At 41.0% G+C, this 16178-nt stretch overlaps 2 long non-coding RNA genes across 2 annotated transcripts; one reads left to right on the top strand and one right to left on the bottom strand.

Annotated features, from left to right (window-relative positions):
• Nucleotides 1-1808: 1808 nt before the first annotated feature.
• LOC140690226 (uncharacterized) lies at nt 1809-8815 on the bottom strand. Its single transcript, XR_012065409.1, has 2 exons — nt 8755-8815; nt 1809-1960 (listed from the first exon to the last, which is right to left on the bottom strand). It is a non-coding gene; the product is annotated as an uncharacterized lncRNA (long non-coding RNA).
• A 139-nt stretch (nt 8816-8954) lies between these two features.
• On the top strand, nt 8955-12151 carry LOC140690218 (uncharacterized). Its single transcript, XR_012065399.1, has 3 exons — nt 8955-9660; nt 11502-11716; nt 11813-12151. It is a non-coding gene; the product is annotated as an uncharacterized lncRNA (long non-coding RNA).
• Nucleotides 12152-16178: the final 4027 nt, after the last annotated feature.

Raw genomic sequence — 16178 nt, 5'->3', positions numbered from 1 at the left:
TAATTTTTTCATTTTTATTTCTGAAAATAAGGTGAAAGAAAACTTACTGACTTCAAAATGTTCGTTTCAGCGGGAACAGAACAGTGCTAACCTGACCCGGAGGGAGAATCAATTGTAATGAATGTGGAAAACAGTCTCAGAACAGAATGCATCTGAGTTGCTCGAGGGTTAATTGACTTGAAAAGTCTTGAAGATGAAAACCCATCCGATGGCCTTTAAAATATTAAGTCAGTGACTGAAAATGCTCTCTCTGTATTGTTATAGTTCACGTAACCGGCAGAGGGGTCTCTCAGGGAGATTTACCATCCTTTGAGAAGCAACTGAAAATTAACAAAGTTTTTTCATATGGGATGCAAAACTGTGCACAGCTCTTGCAATGGTCACTGAAAGGTATTCAGCTCAGAAGGACCTACAAACTGCGTGAAAGAGAAAGCAAAAGAGGTTACACCCCCTTCCTCTGCATCGCGGTAATTTTCAGTACAGATGCAAGAAAGCACGGGGGCTGGGCGGCAGCACATCACCTCAGTTCCTTTACAAGGTCTTTTAGGAAGAGCTGGGTAGGGTAAGAGGGCAATTTGGATCAAGAAGACATTGTTACAACCTGCTAAAAATTTACGGAATATTTTGTTCACTTTTAGCCACGTCTAAGACTCCTAGGTGACTTCCACGTCATGAGGAGTTCGTGGAGTAAAGGCAAATACGTTCATGGAGAAAGGATTTGGGGTCCAAGGTGACAGTGACTCAGAAAAGTACGGGAGGGTTTTTAAGCGAGAACAGAACAGAAAATGAAAGCTCTCGTTTGCCAAATAGTGCCAAATACCAGGGGATCAAAAAGGGGCTCTGGACTGAGACAATTATACACAGTCTGCTGCTTTGTTTTTAATCAGGATTGAAACACAAACTAAGTTTTGTCTAGCATTTTATTAAACCCCTTAGAGAATTATTCCTTACGTTGTGTTTTTAATCACCCGAAAAAAAATCTAACAACCTTTCATTTTTTAAAAGAGAATTAAAAAATACAGGCTTTTTTCCACTTAATTCTGTAACACTGAAATACGTTTCTACTTTAAAATGTCCACTCACACATAAAGTCTGACCTTGGGGTACTTTTCAGGAAGTCTGATTAAAATGTCATCTTAACAGGCATTTGAATGATAATATTTTCTTTTTAAGAAGAAACGGTCTTCAGTTAATCCTTGTTATTATGAAGTGAGTGCATAAATTAATAGATCTTGATGCATTCATTGGATAAATCAGTTATCTTTGGCTTAAAGTGAATTTACATGTTGAGTGTGTTTTAAGTGCTACATATCTTGATAGTGATTTGCAAACTGTGTGTGTCAGATTTTGTGTTCCTTTGGAGGACAGAAATGTTTAATGAGTTTTTGAGTTGATTTCAAAGTATTTGGGTACAAATACCTTAAGAAGAATACCATTAAGGAGGTGGGGGGTATAGCTCAGTGATAGAGTGTGTGCTTGGCATGCACGAAGTCCGGGATTCAATCCCCAGTACGTCCATTAAGGGGAAAAAAAAAAATATATATATATATATATATAGGGGAAGAGGGAGAGAAGAAGAAGAAAACTATGAGCTTAGATGTTTCATTTTGGCCACAAGCTTTTCAATTTAGTATTTCCGGTGGGCCGACAGGAGTTCCCATCCAGGGTCCCGGAACCTTGGGACTTCCCACGTGATTACGATCTTTACTTTGCGCAATAACAATCACATACATTTGAAACAGTCCTTTAACCATTGGGGTGCATATCAACTTTCTCCCTTGGAAAAGGTGGAGCAGCCCTTGCCATCCTTTGAGTGATCCAGCACTGTGTTTGTTTTGATCACATTCCAGGGGGAAGCAGCCACTTCGCCCAATTTACATCAGCACTTACTATGACAGCCACTGGAGACTAAGCACAGGCAAAAATGTTGCTCTCTATTGAATTTGTTAAGCTCTTGTAGCTTTAAAAAAAAAAAAGACATTTTGACTCTTCCTTTCCATACCTTTTCCCTATGATTTAAAGTATTTTGAGTAAATAATGAAGTGTTGACATCTGATCACCTGTAAGAACCCACTAAATAAAAGAAATTGTATCATGCTGTGTTAGGTTCCCAGGGCTGTCCCAGCAAAGTACCACAAACTAGGTGGCTTAAAACAACAGAAATTTGTTGACTCACAGTTCTGGAGACCTGGAGTCCGAAATCAAGGCATCAGCAGGGCTGGGATCCCTCGGACACCTCTAAGGGAGACTCCTTTGCATCCTCCTCACTTTGGGGGTTTGCCAGCAATCTTTAGTGTTCCCTGGTTTGCGGATGTGTTATTCCAGCCATCTATCTTCCCGTGCATTCTCCCTGTGTCTTTACATCGTCCTTTCTATGTATCTATTTCTGTGTCCAAATTTCCCCTTTTTATAAGGACACCAGTCATATTTGACTAGGGCCCACCCTAATGACCTCATTTTAACTTGATTACCTGTTTAAAGATCCTATTTCCATATAAGACTACCTTGCGAGGTTAGGGCTTCCACATGTCATTTTGGAAGGGGGCACAATTCAACCCCTAAGCAGCGCCATCTATATGTCTCACACACACACACACTTTCACCCACACACTCACACACATTTACACACACACACATGGCTTTTCTTCTTCAAAGCCTTTGCTCACAATGTCCCACTGTCTAGAATGCCCCTCATCGGCTCCATTCCACTGCCCCCTCTCACCTCCATCCAATTCCTCACACCCATCTTACCAGAACGAACCAATAGGTAACCACCCCAGGAAGCTTCTCCCTCCCTGCCCAGGCCCTGGCTGGAATAGATGCGCCCGCCACGTGCTCGCAGGGTGCCCTGCGCAGGCACGGCCACTCCACCGATCAGGCTGCTTTTATAGGTCACATCTTGGCCAGCTTCCTGAGGGCAGACAGCAGGTGCTTAATCGTTCCTAGCGCTCCACAGAGGACTGGGCACACAGCTCCCCTTAGAAAGGACAGACTGAAGAAATGAATGAGTGAAGAAATGAAGGAAGGAGATGGAAAATGGGGTGAAGCTGGAAACTGACCCCAGTCACCCAGCCACCTCATCTCACTTAGATCCCATTAAATGGGTCAGAAATGCTTAGTCCTATTTTTAACGATATTTTTCAACCTGCTCAGTCAAGAGGCTCCGTGGATGAGCAGAGGCAGAGGGGTTGGAGCAGGGGAGGGGGGCAGGAGCTGTCATGAAAGAAGCGGTTTGGTCAGAAACTACACATGTTCCCCTTTCTGGTGACAGCACCGCGTCAGGTGAGAAGGCACCGAACCCAAAGTGACACAAGAAACTGAGGGCGACCTGGAGGGCTGCCCAGCAAACAGTGTCTTATGGGGAAACTTTCATCTCCATGTGTTTTAAAAGAGATCCAGTGAGAGCAAAAAAAATTAGATGGTGACGTTCGAAGCTGTGAAGTGCAGGCACTCCTCTGAACGGTGGGAAGAAAGCGCCTATAATCTTCAAACCAGCCCCCTCTCCACCGCTTGGTAAAGTGCTAAAGGCTTTTTTTTTTTCCTTTCTAAGGACTTTTACAAGTGGATTGATGTTTGACTAAAATCAGACTGTGGAACGTGCTGCCAGTTTTCACTGCCTACTCATTGTGGGGCTGTGGAGTGATTCTAACAAAAAAGACTCTGACTGTCTATTGAAAAGTAAGGTTACCAAAAACGTCATGGAAAATTGATAACACGTTAGAAAAAACCCTCCCTTAATGTGTTTTTCACCAAAGCAGAGACAATTGTCCCCCTGTCAGTCTAGTGAAGGAGAAACGGCTCTGAACCACTCACTCGGAAATCCGGACCTGAACCTGGAGTCTGCCTTTTGCTGGCCCGGGCCTTGAACAAGTTGTCATGAATGTCAGTTTCCGAATCAACAAAATGGTAAAATAATGCTCACCTCACAGGGTTATTATGAGAAGCAGAATAATTCACGTAAGAAAAGAAAAAAATAAGCTGGTGTCTGAGACAGAGTAGTGTCTTCCTTATTCAGTGGAATTGAGTAATTCACCTGCTTTCATTGCTTAGAAAATTAGTGTTTACCAATACATTTCTCCTCTTATTTGGTCAATAATCTCATCCACAGTTTTAATCACTGATAAAATGAAATTTTATGTTCTTATTATGTATCTAATGGAATACTTTTTTAAAAATTTAAGTTGTTACTAATCCCCAGCCAAAGAGGCTGAGTGTGGTTGGTGGGAAATCCATGAACTGGGGCAGAGAAACAACACAAGTCACCCAGGACAGTCAGTAGCAGTGTGACCGTGCAGCTGTGGCTTGACTTTCCCTGGTATTCCTTGAAAAGTAGGAGAGGAGGGGAACAGACAGCTAAGCAGTGTCCAATGCTCTTAAATCAGTGACTCTCAGGGTGAAAAGAACAAAAGCAACCCAACCGAACGCCAAGTGCAAACTCCTTGCCCCACCTTCAGTTCTGAAGAGTCAGTCTCTGGGGGTAAGGCCAGGATACGGGTGGCTTTAAAAAGTTCCCAGGCAGGGGGAAGGTGTAGCTCAGTGGTAGAGCACATGCCTAACAAGCACAGGGTCCTGCGTTCAATCCCCAGGACGTCCATTAAAAATAAATAAATAAACCTAATTACCACCCCCCCCAAATAAGCTCCAGGTGGTTTGGCTGTCAGAGGTACTACTCTGAGATTTAGTTAGCTTTTTCTGACATCATTCATCATGATTCCAAAGCACAAGGTGTACCAGAAAATATTTGTCAAATATGTAAAATCCTACTTAGCACTAAATGGTGAAGAATGTTCATCTGTTATGTAAGATGTCATTCTTTTCCTTTCATTAACAAAGTGATCTTCCTTTGAATCCTAATAGAACTTTAGTCATTTTTTTAAAGTTTTTTTTTTATGTTGATGTGTTGCCTTCTTCATTCAAGAAATACAGCAGTCTGAAAAGGCTACAAACTAAAATTCCAACCAAATGACATTCTGGAATAAGGCAAAGCTACAGAAACAATAAAAAGATCGTGGTTTCCAGGGGTTTGGGGAGAGGGAGGGAGGGAGGGAGGAATGAATAGATGGAGCACAACGGATTTTTAGGGCAATGAAATTACTCTGTGTGATACTATAGTGGTGGCTACATGTCATTATGCATTTGTCAAAGCCCATAGAATGTACAGCATCAAGAGTGAACCCTAATGTAAACTATGGACTTTGGTTGATAATAACGTGTCCATGTTGGCTCATCAATTGTACTGAATATGCCACATTGATGAGGGATGCTGAGGGTAGGGGAGTATACATGTGTGGGTAGGGAGGGCGATGTGCGAACTCTCTGTATTTTCTGCTCAATTCTGCTGTGAACCTGCAACTGCTCTAAAAGAATAAAGTCTGTTAAAAAAAGAAAGAAAGAAATACATCTGGGCGAGGGAGGGTATAGCTCAGCAGTAGAGTGTGTGCTTAGCACGCATGAGATCCTGTGTTCAATCCCCAGTACCTCCAGTAAAATAAATAAATAAACCTAGTTACCCCCCAAAATAAATAAAAATTTAAAAAACATTAAAAAGTTTTAAAAAAAGAGAAGAAGAAATATATCTGTGAGTTGGTTTCCTCATTGAATAGGTTCCAAATCCCAGGCACTGCTGAAGCTCTTCTTCTGACCTTTGATCTGCACAACAACACTGCGAAGCAGGGACTATTGTTAGTGCTCAAGCCAACAGCTACTGAGAGCTAAATGATTTGCCCACAATCATGCAGCCAGTATCGGCACCAAGATTTAAACCCAGGTGGTCTGGTTTTTAAGTCTCCTCACTATTATTATCTTGTAAAGATTAATTGCACAATAGTTAACCATGAGCTTTGGAGCCAGGCTACCTGTATTTTCATTCCACACGTACAGTGTCACAGCAAAGGACCTGACTTTAGCACATTGTGCCTCAACTTCCTCCACTCTAAAATGGGGTTAATGTTGGTGCCCAAGTCCCACAGCTGTTATGAGAATTCATTGTGATAGCACCTGTAAATTGTGACACAGTGAATGCCCAACACACAGTGACACCCAACAGCTCCTAAATGGCATCTAAACTGAGGTTGTCTAAGAACGAGCCCCGTACATGAAAGGGAGCACTTATGTCTGTTCAATCCTATATGTTCTTGCGTTATTAATACCTTTTTGAAATGCTAAGGGCCTCCCTCACTAGAAACACACAAATAATCCAAACTCAGAAAAAACATTAAGTGACTAGTCTGCAGGCAGAGCTGAAATACACTCCTCTGCTATTGATTAGACGATTGACAGAGTGAAATAAGAATGAAAAACAATTTCAGTTTTCCTATAGATTTTTCCTTTTTTTTATTCCAATAGTCTTGCATTTTCCCCCTCTGAGGATATTTGTGGGAGAATTTTGCTATATTTATTGATTTAGAGGAATAGAACACTAGACGTTTTGTAGTCCTTAAACTCTCGAGAACAGCCTCAAGGATTCTCTTGCAATGTATTTTTCCCTCCCACCTCTTTTTTACCCCAAGGTCTATCTATTTTATAATTATATCTAGTTCAAAGTTTAAATCTCAAACTCACTGCAAAGAGTATCTCTATTTTTAATATCTCTTGTAGAAAAATTCTGGCCTTTATCTTCCTCAATTTGTTACAGCTTTTTAAAATTCCGTTTCCACTCTGACTGAGAGCAAACACTGTTCTACTCGCCTGGGCTGACCTGGATTTAAAAAGAAGGGAAAACTGAACATTTCAATGACAACACTGAATATTGCTTAACTCTTACTGGCATCGAATGATGTAGCAGGCTTTATATATCAAGCAGAATTAGGTAAAGCACTTATCCGGTGAATTTATTTCACCCGGACTGACAGTTTGGCAAACTAACACCTGAGAAGCAGTCTATCAGTGATATTCACAGATAAAAAAGTCTGTCGAGTAACTGAGGTTCTGTAAGTCTGAACTCTGTCCTCTCTCATCTCAGGCAAGCTGGGCCCCCTACAAAATGAAGTTCTGGGAGACTATATCTTTGGTGTCCCTTCTTCCCTCTGGCCTCCTTACTCCCCTATAGCTCATAATCTCATAAAATGGATCTTGTTTGTTCCTGCCAGTCCCCGTTTAAGTTATCAGTGATTACTGCAAAATTGAGTGATAGCGGTGGGTGGGGAGGCAGCTATGGTACCTGATGAGCGCAATTATTAGAAAACCAAACCTCTTCACGACTCTCAGAAATTATGCTGTAAAAACTGCGGCTTCATTGGTGATCGAACTGATGTTTTTGAGCAAGAATGCCTGCCCACCTTCCCACTCAAATTCCTACTCAAACTTCCTTAGCTGGCTCATGAGCCTGCTTCTGGCTTTAGTTTTATTCAGGAAATAGGAAACTATCTTGAGAAAAAGTGGCTTATGAGATTATCTTAAAGATAAATATTTTCAAAAGAGACCATAGAGTTATTTAATATGTAAATGTGAATTGTTTGTTCAACAAATATTTATTGTGCAAAAATCGCAGAACAAACAAAACCCTCTGTCTTTAAGAAACACACATTCTAGTAATAGGAGAAAGGTTTTTTTCTAGGCAAATGGTTGGGTGAGACAGCTCCTTGAAGAAAAGCTCCAAGAATCTTTTGAATTTTTACTTCTAGGTATCTTTCCTGGAGAAATAGACGTGTATAAATAAGCAGGTATGAATTGTCATTGCAGAATAATTTCTACGGTGAAAAATTAAAGACATTTAAGACTATCCCTTGACTAAGGAATAGTTATTTATAGTTGGTATGATTTTTGCAAGCCCGAACCTCAGCTATGACCACAAATTTGTAACGTTCTTCACTCTTCTCTAACTTAAGATCATATGCTGTGTTCCCATTTAGTCTGATGGCCAAAAACATAATCTGATCACTTACGGGCAAACTTAATCAATCCAGGACTTTTTTTCCTCTTTCTTTCCCCCTGAAATGCCAGGTAAGTTCCCAGGGACTAAGAGAGCTTCGGATTTGGGGTAGGGAAGCCATTGGTTGGTGTCTGCCAACTGGCATCTACTCAAGGATATGAGACCATTTTCAAGGCATGGACAACTGCCATACCTACTTCTGGGATTTGACCCTCCTCCTCCATCTCCCCCTCCCTCTACACCCCTCCCCCCAGCACACTAACCTTCCCTAGATGGCTGAAACCTATCTGCTTCTGGTTCAAGCATGTCTTGGCTTTCCTGTGGAGAAAGCCAATCCCTCTTAACAACCAAGATGTCTCTTCATAAAATGTGGACTGTCTTGTACCCAACACTCGCTCCCTTAGCATATTTTCCCATCTTTGAGGAACGGGGGAAAATTCAGCCCTTCTCTCTCCCAGCTACAGGCAGCAGGAAGTCTGACGGGGCTGTCTCAGGGCCCCTCTCTTCTTGGAACTGCATTTATCATCCTTAGCCAACTGCTATTGCATTTGCTGTGATAGGGGAGGCAGCTGTGAGGGACCCACTGCCTCTTGGGGTCCCAGAGTTCTCGCCGCACTCAGATCAAGATCTTGTGGTAGCTCACAGTGAAGAGGAATATGAAAATGAATTTATATATATTTATGTGCGACTGAAAAATTGTGCTATACACCAGAAATTGACACAACATTGTAAACTGACTACAACTCAATTAAAAAAAAATTCACACACACTCACACACACACAACTCATCTGAAGGGCTACAGCTCTATTGTTCTTCCCTGAGGCAGACTGCATTTTCAAAAGATAGCCACAGGCCTATCTCCCAACTCACAGGCCTTTCTTACCCTGAGACTTGGACATTCCTCTCCCTGAGAGGTCAGGGTGGGTCTGTGTCCTCTCCCCTGGAACCTGGGCAGGACTTTGTGACCACCTCAAGCAGTAGGGGATGGTGGGATCGATGCTCTGTGACCTCTGAGCTATGTCATAAAAGAGTCATGCACGCCTGCCTTGTCCTCTTGGGACACTTGCCTTTGGGGTTCTGAGCTGGCATGAAGGAGCCTGGGTGACCTGAGGCCACCACGCATAACAGAGACCACAGAGGTGGCCCTGAGAATCCATGAAGTGGGACAGGTGCCAGGCCAGCACCAGCTGCCACCATGACTGTTCCACCCCAGCCACTGTCTGACTGCAAATGGATGAGAAATTCCTGAGCCAGGACAAACCGGCCAAACCTTGCTTGCATTTCTGCCTTGCAGAAATTATGAAAGAGAATGAAATTTGGTTTTAAGCCACTGAAGTGTCGTGGTCATTGGTTAGGAAGTAATAGATCATGGGAACCTCCCTCTCTCCATCAATTTAATAGCACCTGGTCAAAGTGTTCTAGTCCCCAAGTCACCAGCCCAAAATGTCAATAATACCAAGGTTGAGGAATCCTACTATAAAGGAATAACAGAGAGTATTTAAAAGCATATAATGATGAGGGTGTTGTGAATTTAGATAAGGCCTCTCTGCTACCCAAGATGGAAGTTCACAGAGACGTAAATTACCCACAGAAGACAAAGGGCCTACTTGTTTGGCTTTTTTTGCTGGCCAGCATCTACAGAAGTGGAGACTCAGGTACAGAAGACTCTGCCTTCCCTTCGCTAATGAGAGACTCAAAGAGTGAGATGCTGTTTGGGGAACCCCAGCTGAGGAGTGAAAGCAGAGAATGGAACCAGATCCCCGCTCAGGAACATGATCCGCCTTGTAGGGTAAGAACTGTGACGGTTGGTCAGTAATTCAAGTTTGTTGCTTCTTGATTTCTGTTGTCCCCAATTTTCTCAAGATTAAAAGCAAAACAAAACAGAGCAAAAAAAAAAAAAAAACAAAAAAAACTCCCCATCCCCAAAACCCTGACAAACCGAAAGGGCCCACGTAATTGTCACTGAAAGCAACGTGACCCAGGGGAGTTCCCCTCTACAGCCAGGGACAGCAAAGAGCTGCTGCTCTGTAAGGGTCGTGAGAGTTGACCAATGCCCGGAGTTTCTGGAAAAGGAGAAAGGCCTGGGAACTGACCCAGGGTTAACTACATAAAGATCCACCTAGGATTTGCCCGTGGTGAGCAGTGAGCCCTACTGGAATTATCAGCTCTGCCTATCAGTCCCAGTCTCTTTCTAGCTGGTTTGGTGAGACGGCAGTGGTTAATGATTAATGAGTTCACCAGTTCCCTTTTGCAGGATGTTTCTGGTACCTTTCTAGAATTTTCCTTCCGTACAGTAGGAGAAATGTTGAGGAATGGAGCCAGAAGAACTTTCCTAACAGGAGAATATGGTCTAAATCTATCCAGAAAGTAGGCCATCCCCAATCCAAACATGAAATGACAAGTGGTATGTGTGCATACAGTCAGAAATAAGGTCAGTGGATTTTGTAATTCTTGCCACGTTGGAACTAGGAAAACGCAGTCTTTCCCGCCTTTCTTTGTACATGTGATTTGGCACCTCTAAGACCCTCCATGCATGGCCTCTAGACCTAAGGTTTTAATATCCCTGGAAAGAAGCTAACTTAGAATAAAATCAAATGGTTGATTCTTTTTCATTGTGATGGAAAAATTCTCTGCATGCATAAGCTATGTTGTAACAATTTTCCATGAAAACCATCTTGGGCTACATTTCAATTAAAAATGGTTACCAAAGGATTTTCTTTTTAATTTGACTTTTGAAAACGGATGGATCATGTAGGATTGGGTCTAATTACAGAAATAACATGTAAGAACTATAGGAAATTTGGGAAATTCCAAAAGCCACAAAGAACAAAATAAAAATTCCTTCAATTTTATCCCAAGACAATAACCATTGTTAATATTTTAATTATACCTTATCTTTATCTTCAGTCTATGGATATATTAATATATCCATTTAACATACATTTTTAAATGAGATAAAATAGATATAAAGACTTCCTGTTCCACTATATTCAATATCTTGTAATAGCCTTTACTGTAAAAGAATATGAAAATGAATATATGTATGTATATGCATGACTGGGACATTGTGCTGTGCACCAGAAACATTGTAACTGACTGTACTTTAGTTAAAAAAGAGAGAATTCATGTTCTAAAAATATATGAAGGATTTCATTTTCTGAAAGTTACAGGTTACCTTGACATAGTTCTTGTGTCTGAATAAATAAGTAAAGGAGCTTAAGAAATGACATAGAACAAGTAGTGAAAGTTATCAGTCATATAATTTCCAAGGTTCTACAATACAGCTAAAATCATTTTCTGTAGGATTAATTTTGAGCCCAGAGTTTTTAATATTTAACAAATCTATAAATGGACTGTTACAGAAGTAGAGAATTCTGTCTCTTTTCCAGAGAGAATTATTTATTTATTAGCCCTGGCTTTGCCACTAAGCACCTCGAATTTATGGCAACAAATGAGTCACTTGGTAGAACCACCTACACATAATTCAATTATCTTTGTTTTCTGCTGAGAAAAAATAGTGAAAAATGTATTTGTGCTAATCTATAACCAATTACTTGAAATTTGTGTGAGTTTAGAAATACCAGTGAATGGAACGGCATTCTATCTCTTAATTATTTCATTTTCTGGCAGTGGGTGTCTCAGATGCATCTGGTGCCCAGACTTATCCTGGCTGCCAGCATCTCTCATTTCAGCTGTGACTGTTGTACCAGGTCTACAGGTTTATCCAGGCTTCAGCTCACAAGGGAGGGAGAAGCCCCAGACACAGAGCTCCTGTGTGTGTGCTGCCTGCCTTTACCTCCTGCCTTGGGGCTCCGCAGAGCCCAGGTGCTGGCAGGGTTTTGCAGGTTGGTATCTATGTACAGTCAACCTTCCTCAGGGCAGCTCTCAACCAATGGGGGGCAGAAACTGATGGAAAATCCTCTCTGTCTTCCATCCATCAGGTAGCAATTCTAGGAGGTATCCGTTATGTTCTCTGGGGAGAACTGAACCCTGTCATCGCAGTGTCAAGATTCTTAACACACACTTCTATTGGCTCCTTCTGTGGCGCATACTTCTCCCCATCCCTGCTCCCTGGCTCACCTCCCAGATAAACTGCCTGCATGCAAGTCCTTTCAGGAAAACCCAACTAAGATAACAGATAAGGGTGATCCAATAATTTATAAACAAGTAACATCCTAATGAAATTGAACCATGTTGTTCTGTATGTGATCAGAAGTACGTTAAATGGAACTCCACAATGCATGACCTCTTGAGGAAAAATAAATTCAAGCCGAATTGAATTTCTGAAGACATTATTCAAACTTCTAATGTGAATTCAGTTCTAATACCATCAATTCCTGGCTGTGTGACCCAAATCAGGGTTTCTAATGTTACAGAGGCTTAATTTGCAAAGGGTTTAAAGCTGAAGGAGAACTGAATAGATTCACATGTAAGGCAGATGACTGGCAGTTGAGTAGAGGGTGGATATGAGGGAACCAAGAATGGGAAACCTGGTAGGAGACCATATTAAGCAAGTGAGAAATGATGGTGACATTGTCGCGATGGTAACACCTGAATCAGAAGACTTGGGGTAGGGATGGTGAGAAGTGGGTGTGTTTGACTGAGACACTCAGTGATCAAACTGATGTTGGAAGCCAGAATGGTAAAACCAATGGTGGCATCCTTGTTTCTGCCTTGGGCCACTGTGGAGTCATTCACTTAGGCAGGGAACACAGGAGGTCAATGCACAGGTTTTGTGGACTGTGGTGGGCTCACATCTCTGCGTGCTGAGTTGGAACTACCTGTGACACTTTGCAGAGGAGAAATGCGGTTGGAAGAGAATGGAGCCAGAAAGACTTCCTGTGGGAAGTGAAAGCTAAAGTGGGACCTGAGGTGTGAGTAGAGGTTATCCCAGTGAAGATGGGAGCAGATGTGGAAATTAAAAGAGAAAGGTTTGATAATGACAATGGGGCTGCACATGTGTGAATAAGGAAGTGGCTCACTACAAATGCACAAGAACTAAAGGCTGGCTGCCATCTGGACATGCTAAGAAATGCCCTTCATTTTCAACACTAGAACAGGAGACCTACCTTTGTGATGCTGTTACATTTTTTTTCAAATAGCTGTAATTATTCCCTGCAGATCCAGCCTATTCTTTTCCATCATAGCTTCTTTAAAAATATTCTTTGCTCCCCGAACACTGGCATTGTAGTCTTCTTTCATGCCTTTGGCTTCATAGTGGTATATGCTTTTGAGCTGTCAGATGGAGGCTGCCAGGGCAGAAAGGGCATTCTGAGCATTTTCCAAAGACAAAGATCGGGATGTCCTTCACCCAGAATTTTCATTAGGAACTGCACACCCACAAAAGTAGGACAGGCATGGAACACTGAGCGGCACATTCTGAATTAAAATTAGGGTTTGGTTGTGAAATGGCTCTCTTGTTTAAAAACCACATCCTTTCAGAAGGACTTAGAAAGCCAAAAGCTTCCATCATCTTCTTCATGAATATGAAGTATTTATAGCACTTTGTTAATTTGGATCTCTTTTATTTTGCTACCCAGAGAGTTGAAACAGACTGAAGACTTTGAAGCCTGTTTGACCACTTGGCTGTGTGAAGAACCGTGTCAAAACAACCCTGTAGCTAAGTTGCTAGAACAAATGCAATAGGACACTTGGAGGGGGGAAAAGAAATCTCATAGGTGGCAAGTCTAAATAACAAACTAAGAAATAGTTGCCTGAAAAAGACTTGTGATAAGGAAAAACACCCAACAGAGCTAACACTGAGAATTCTTGTTTCATTTTGCCTTGATACAGCTACAAGTATTGAGGATGCTTAATTATTCTGACCTGTGATCTTTCTAGCTGGAAAGTACGGATATGCTAAGTCTTGGGAGTCTGGATTTAACTTGGCCCCAAACAAACATTGGATTTGACTTTTTTGTTTTGTTTTTGTATATATATTTTGAACATTATATATACATATTTATATACACATGATGCACACATACATTAAGACACATGCATATATTCATATATACATATACTACATTCATATATACATACTTCAATACACACACATGCAAATACACAAATCTACACATATATCATTTCATGACTTCTAGGCAAATCCTGCAAGTGGCCTTAACATATTTAAATAACTCAGAGAATTTTATTTCGTTTTTTAAAAATATATTATTTATTATTAAATTTTTTTTGAGGGGAGGAGGTAATTAGGTTTATTTATTTTAGAGGAGGTACTGGGGATCAAACCCAGGACCTTGTGCATGCTGAGCATGAGCTCTACCACTTAGCTATGCCTGCCCCATCTAAGAAGATTTTAATGTTGAATAGCTTTAATGTATGTTTGCTAAAGACCTAGTTGATCTAATTACTAGTCTATGGTAATTCCTTAAGAATGCCATAAAGCAATTTCAGAAGATCAACAAAAAAATTAACTAAGACGTTTTTTAAAAAGGTATCATGATTTCTAGTGCATAGGAATTTCATCAAGGTGTAAACAGGCTTGGTTTGGTTGACTTAAATATGTGGTCTGAGGTCTTGTAGTTTCTTGTTTGCTTGCCTTTCTAGACTTTCCAGAGCCCCTTGATTTTCTCAACATGGCACACTCCAAAAGGTCATCTTGATACCCTGGAGGTTTCATTAGTTTTTGAGTTTACTGTTATGAAATACATTTCCCCCCAGTAAACAGTTGTAGATGGACACATTTTCTATACATGTCAACGTATTCTGTGCTAATTACAAATGATAGGGTTGTCCTGGGGGTTGATTAAAGCTCACAACATCACTGACTGTGTTGTTTTTCTTTTGGTGATTGCCAATTTACTGGTTAAATAAGATATGTGCAACAAAGATGCTTGTGTGTCTTTGCTCAACACTTGCTTCTTGCTCTCTTCCAGGGGAGTAAATAATTCCAAAGAGTGAATGGCTGATTTTTGTGGATACATTTTTATCTATAACAGTTTTCATTTCTGAAGAATCAGATCTGATCCTCTAAGATTCCAAAGTCTCTCTCTGTCTCTTTAGAAAATTCCTCTGTTTCGCATTTTCATCAAATCAGGCTGAGCTGAAGGAGGGGTGGGGAATCAGTTGCTTGTTGTTGGTGTGTCTCTTGGGGGACAAAGATATTAGAGATACTGGAAGAATAACAAGAAAAAGAGAAAATAAAATGTCAGAAAATGAGATGTAGAGTTTGTATTTTCAAATGAAAAAGGGAAAAAGGAAAAAACTGGAGTCCATTCATACAAAAAAATCTACACTTGGTATCTCCAGACACAAATCCTTGCCCTCTTGGTGTGGTTAAGCCCTGTTGGTGACATCAGCTCAGGCAGGACGATGCTTCTCTTTTTTTGAACCATCTATAGGGCCCTATCATTATATTCCCTGTGCTTCCCCTCTTTGTAGCCAACGTTTAGGCCAGTAAAAGGAAATCTGGTCTGGCAGACGAGATCACACTTGTGGAACCTAAAATTCCAGATCAAATTGATCAACAATGTAAAGAAACTCATATATTTGTAAGAGCAGCAGCCTGATCTTGGAGTCTCTCTAAATAAACAGAGCCACTCTAGCTGGTCCAGATTTTTGTAATTTATTATTAATAAGAATAAATATTTAAGTATCAGTACGTGTTCATTTCCATATCTGTAGAGGTCAGTGATGAACACTTAAATCTAGCATTTTGGTTTGGTCCTTGGTTGGAGAGTGAACACACGCATAAGTGACTAGATGCACATTAGCCTCTAAAAGCCCAGCCCCCAGGCAAGACTGGACACCCACAATTGTAGGATAACATTCAGCTGTCAGTACCCCATTAATAAAAGAAATGAGTTGCACACTTTGGGCCTTCTTCCATTCCACCAGACCTATCTACCCAGCAGATTCCAGACTCCAATGATATCAAATATTTATACCTATTTGATAAGATTTGTTCCAGAACCTGGACTATTAAAAATAAATTTCTAACCTCAGGACCCAAGTCCTTTTCCCCTAGGACAGGCCAGCCTCTCAGATTATCTGGATCTGCCTCACTCCCTCTCTACATCATAGAACCTAATATCCCATATTTTATTCTCTTTGGCATCTGGTGGCAAATGACTGCCAATGGCCAGGATTTTAGCTACAAACTTAGCAAGTCTTATCTTTAAATACAAGACTTCAGGGGTGGGTATAATTTAATATGACTCACCAAGAGATCCAAGTTCCAAATTTTAAAGTCTTGATGGCACTACTTGATTGCATTACTATTTCATTCATTAATTTACATACACATAACACTCTCATTCACGTCACAGATGTTTTGTGTAGTTATCA

This window comes from Vicugna pacos, chromosome 29 (assembly GCF_048564905.1).
Source record: "Vicugna pacos chromosome 29, VicPac4, whole genome shotgun sequence".
NCBI classification, from domain to species: domain Eukaryota; kingdom Metazoa; phylum Chordata; class Mammalia; order Artiodactyla; family Camelidae; genus Vicugna; species Vicugna pacos.
This window is presented reverse-complemented; position numbering and strand designations above follow the sequence as displayed.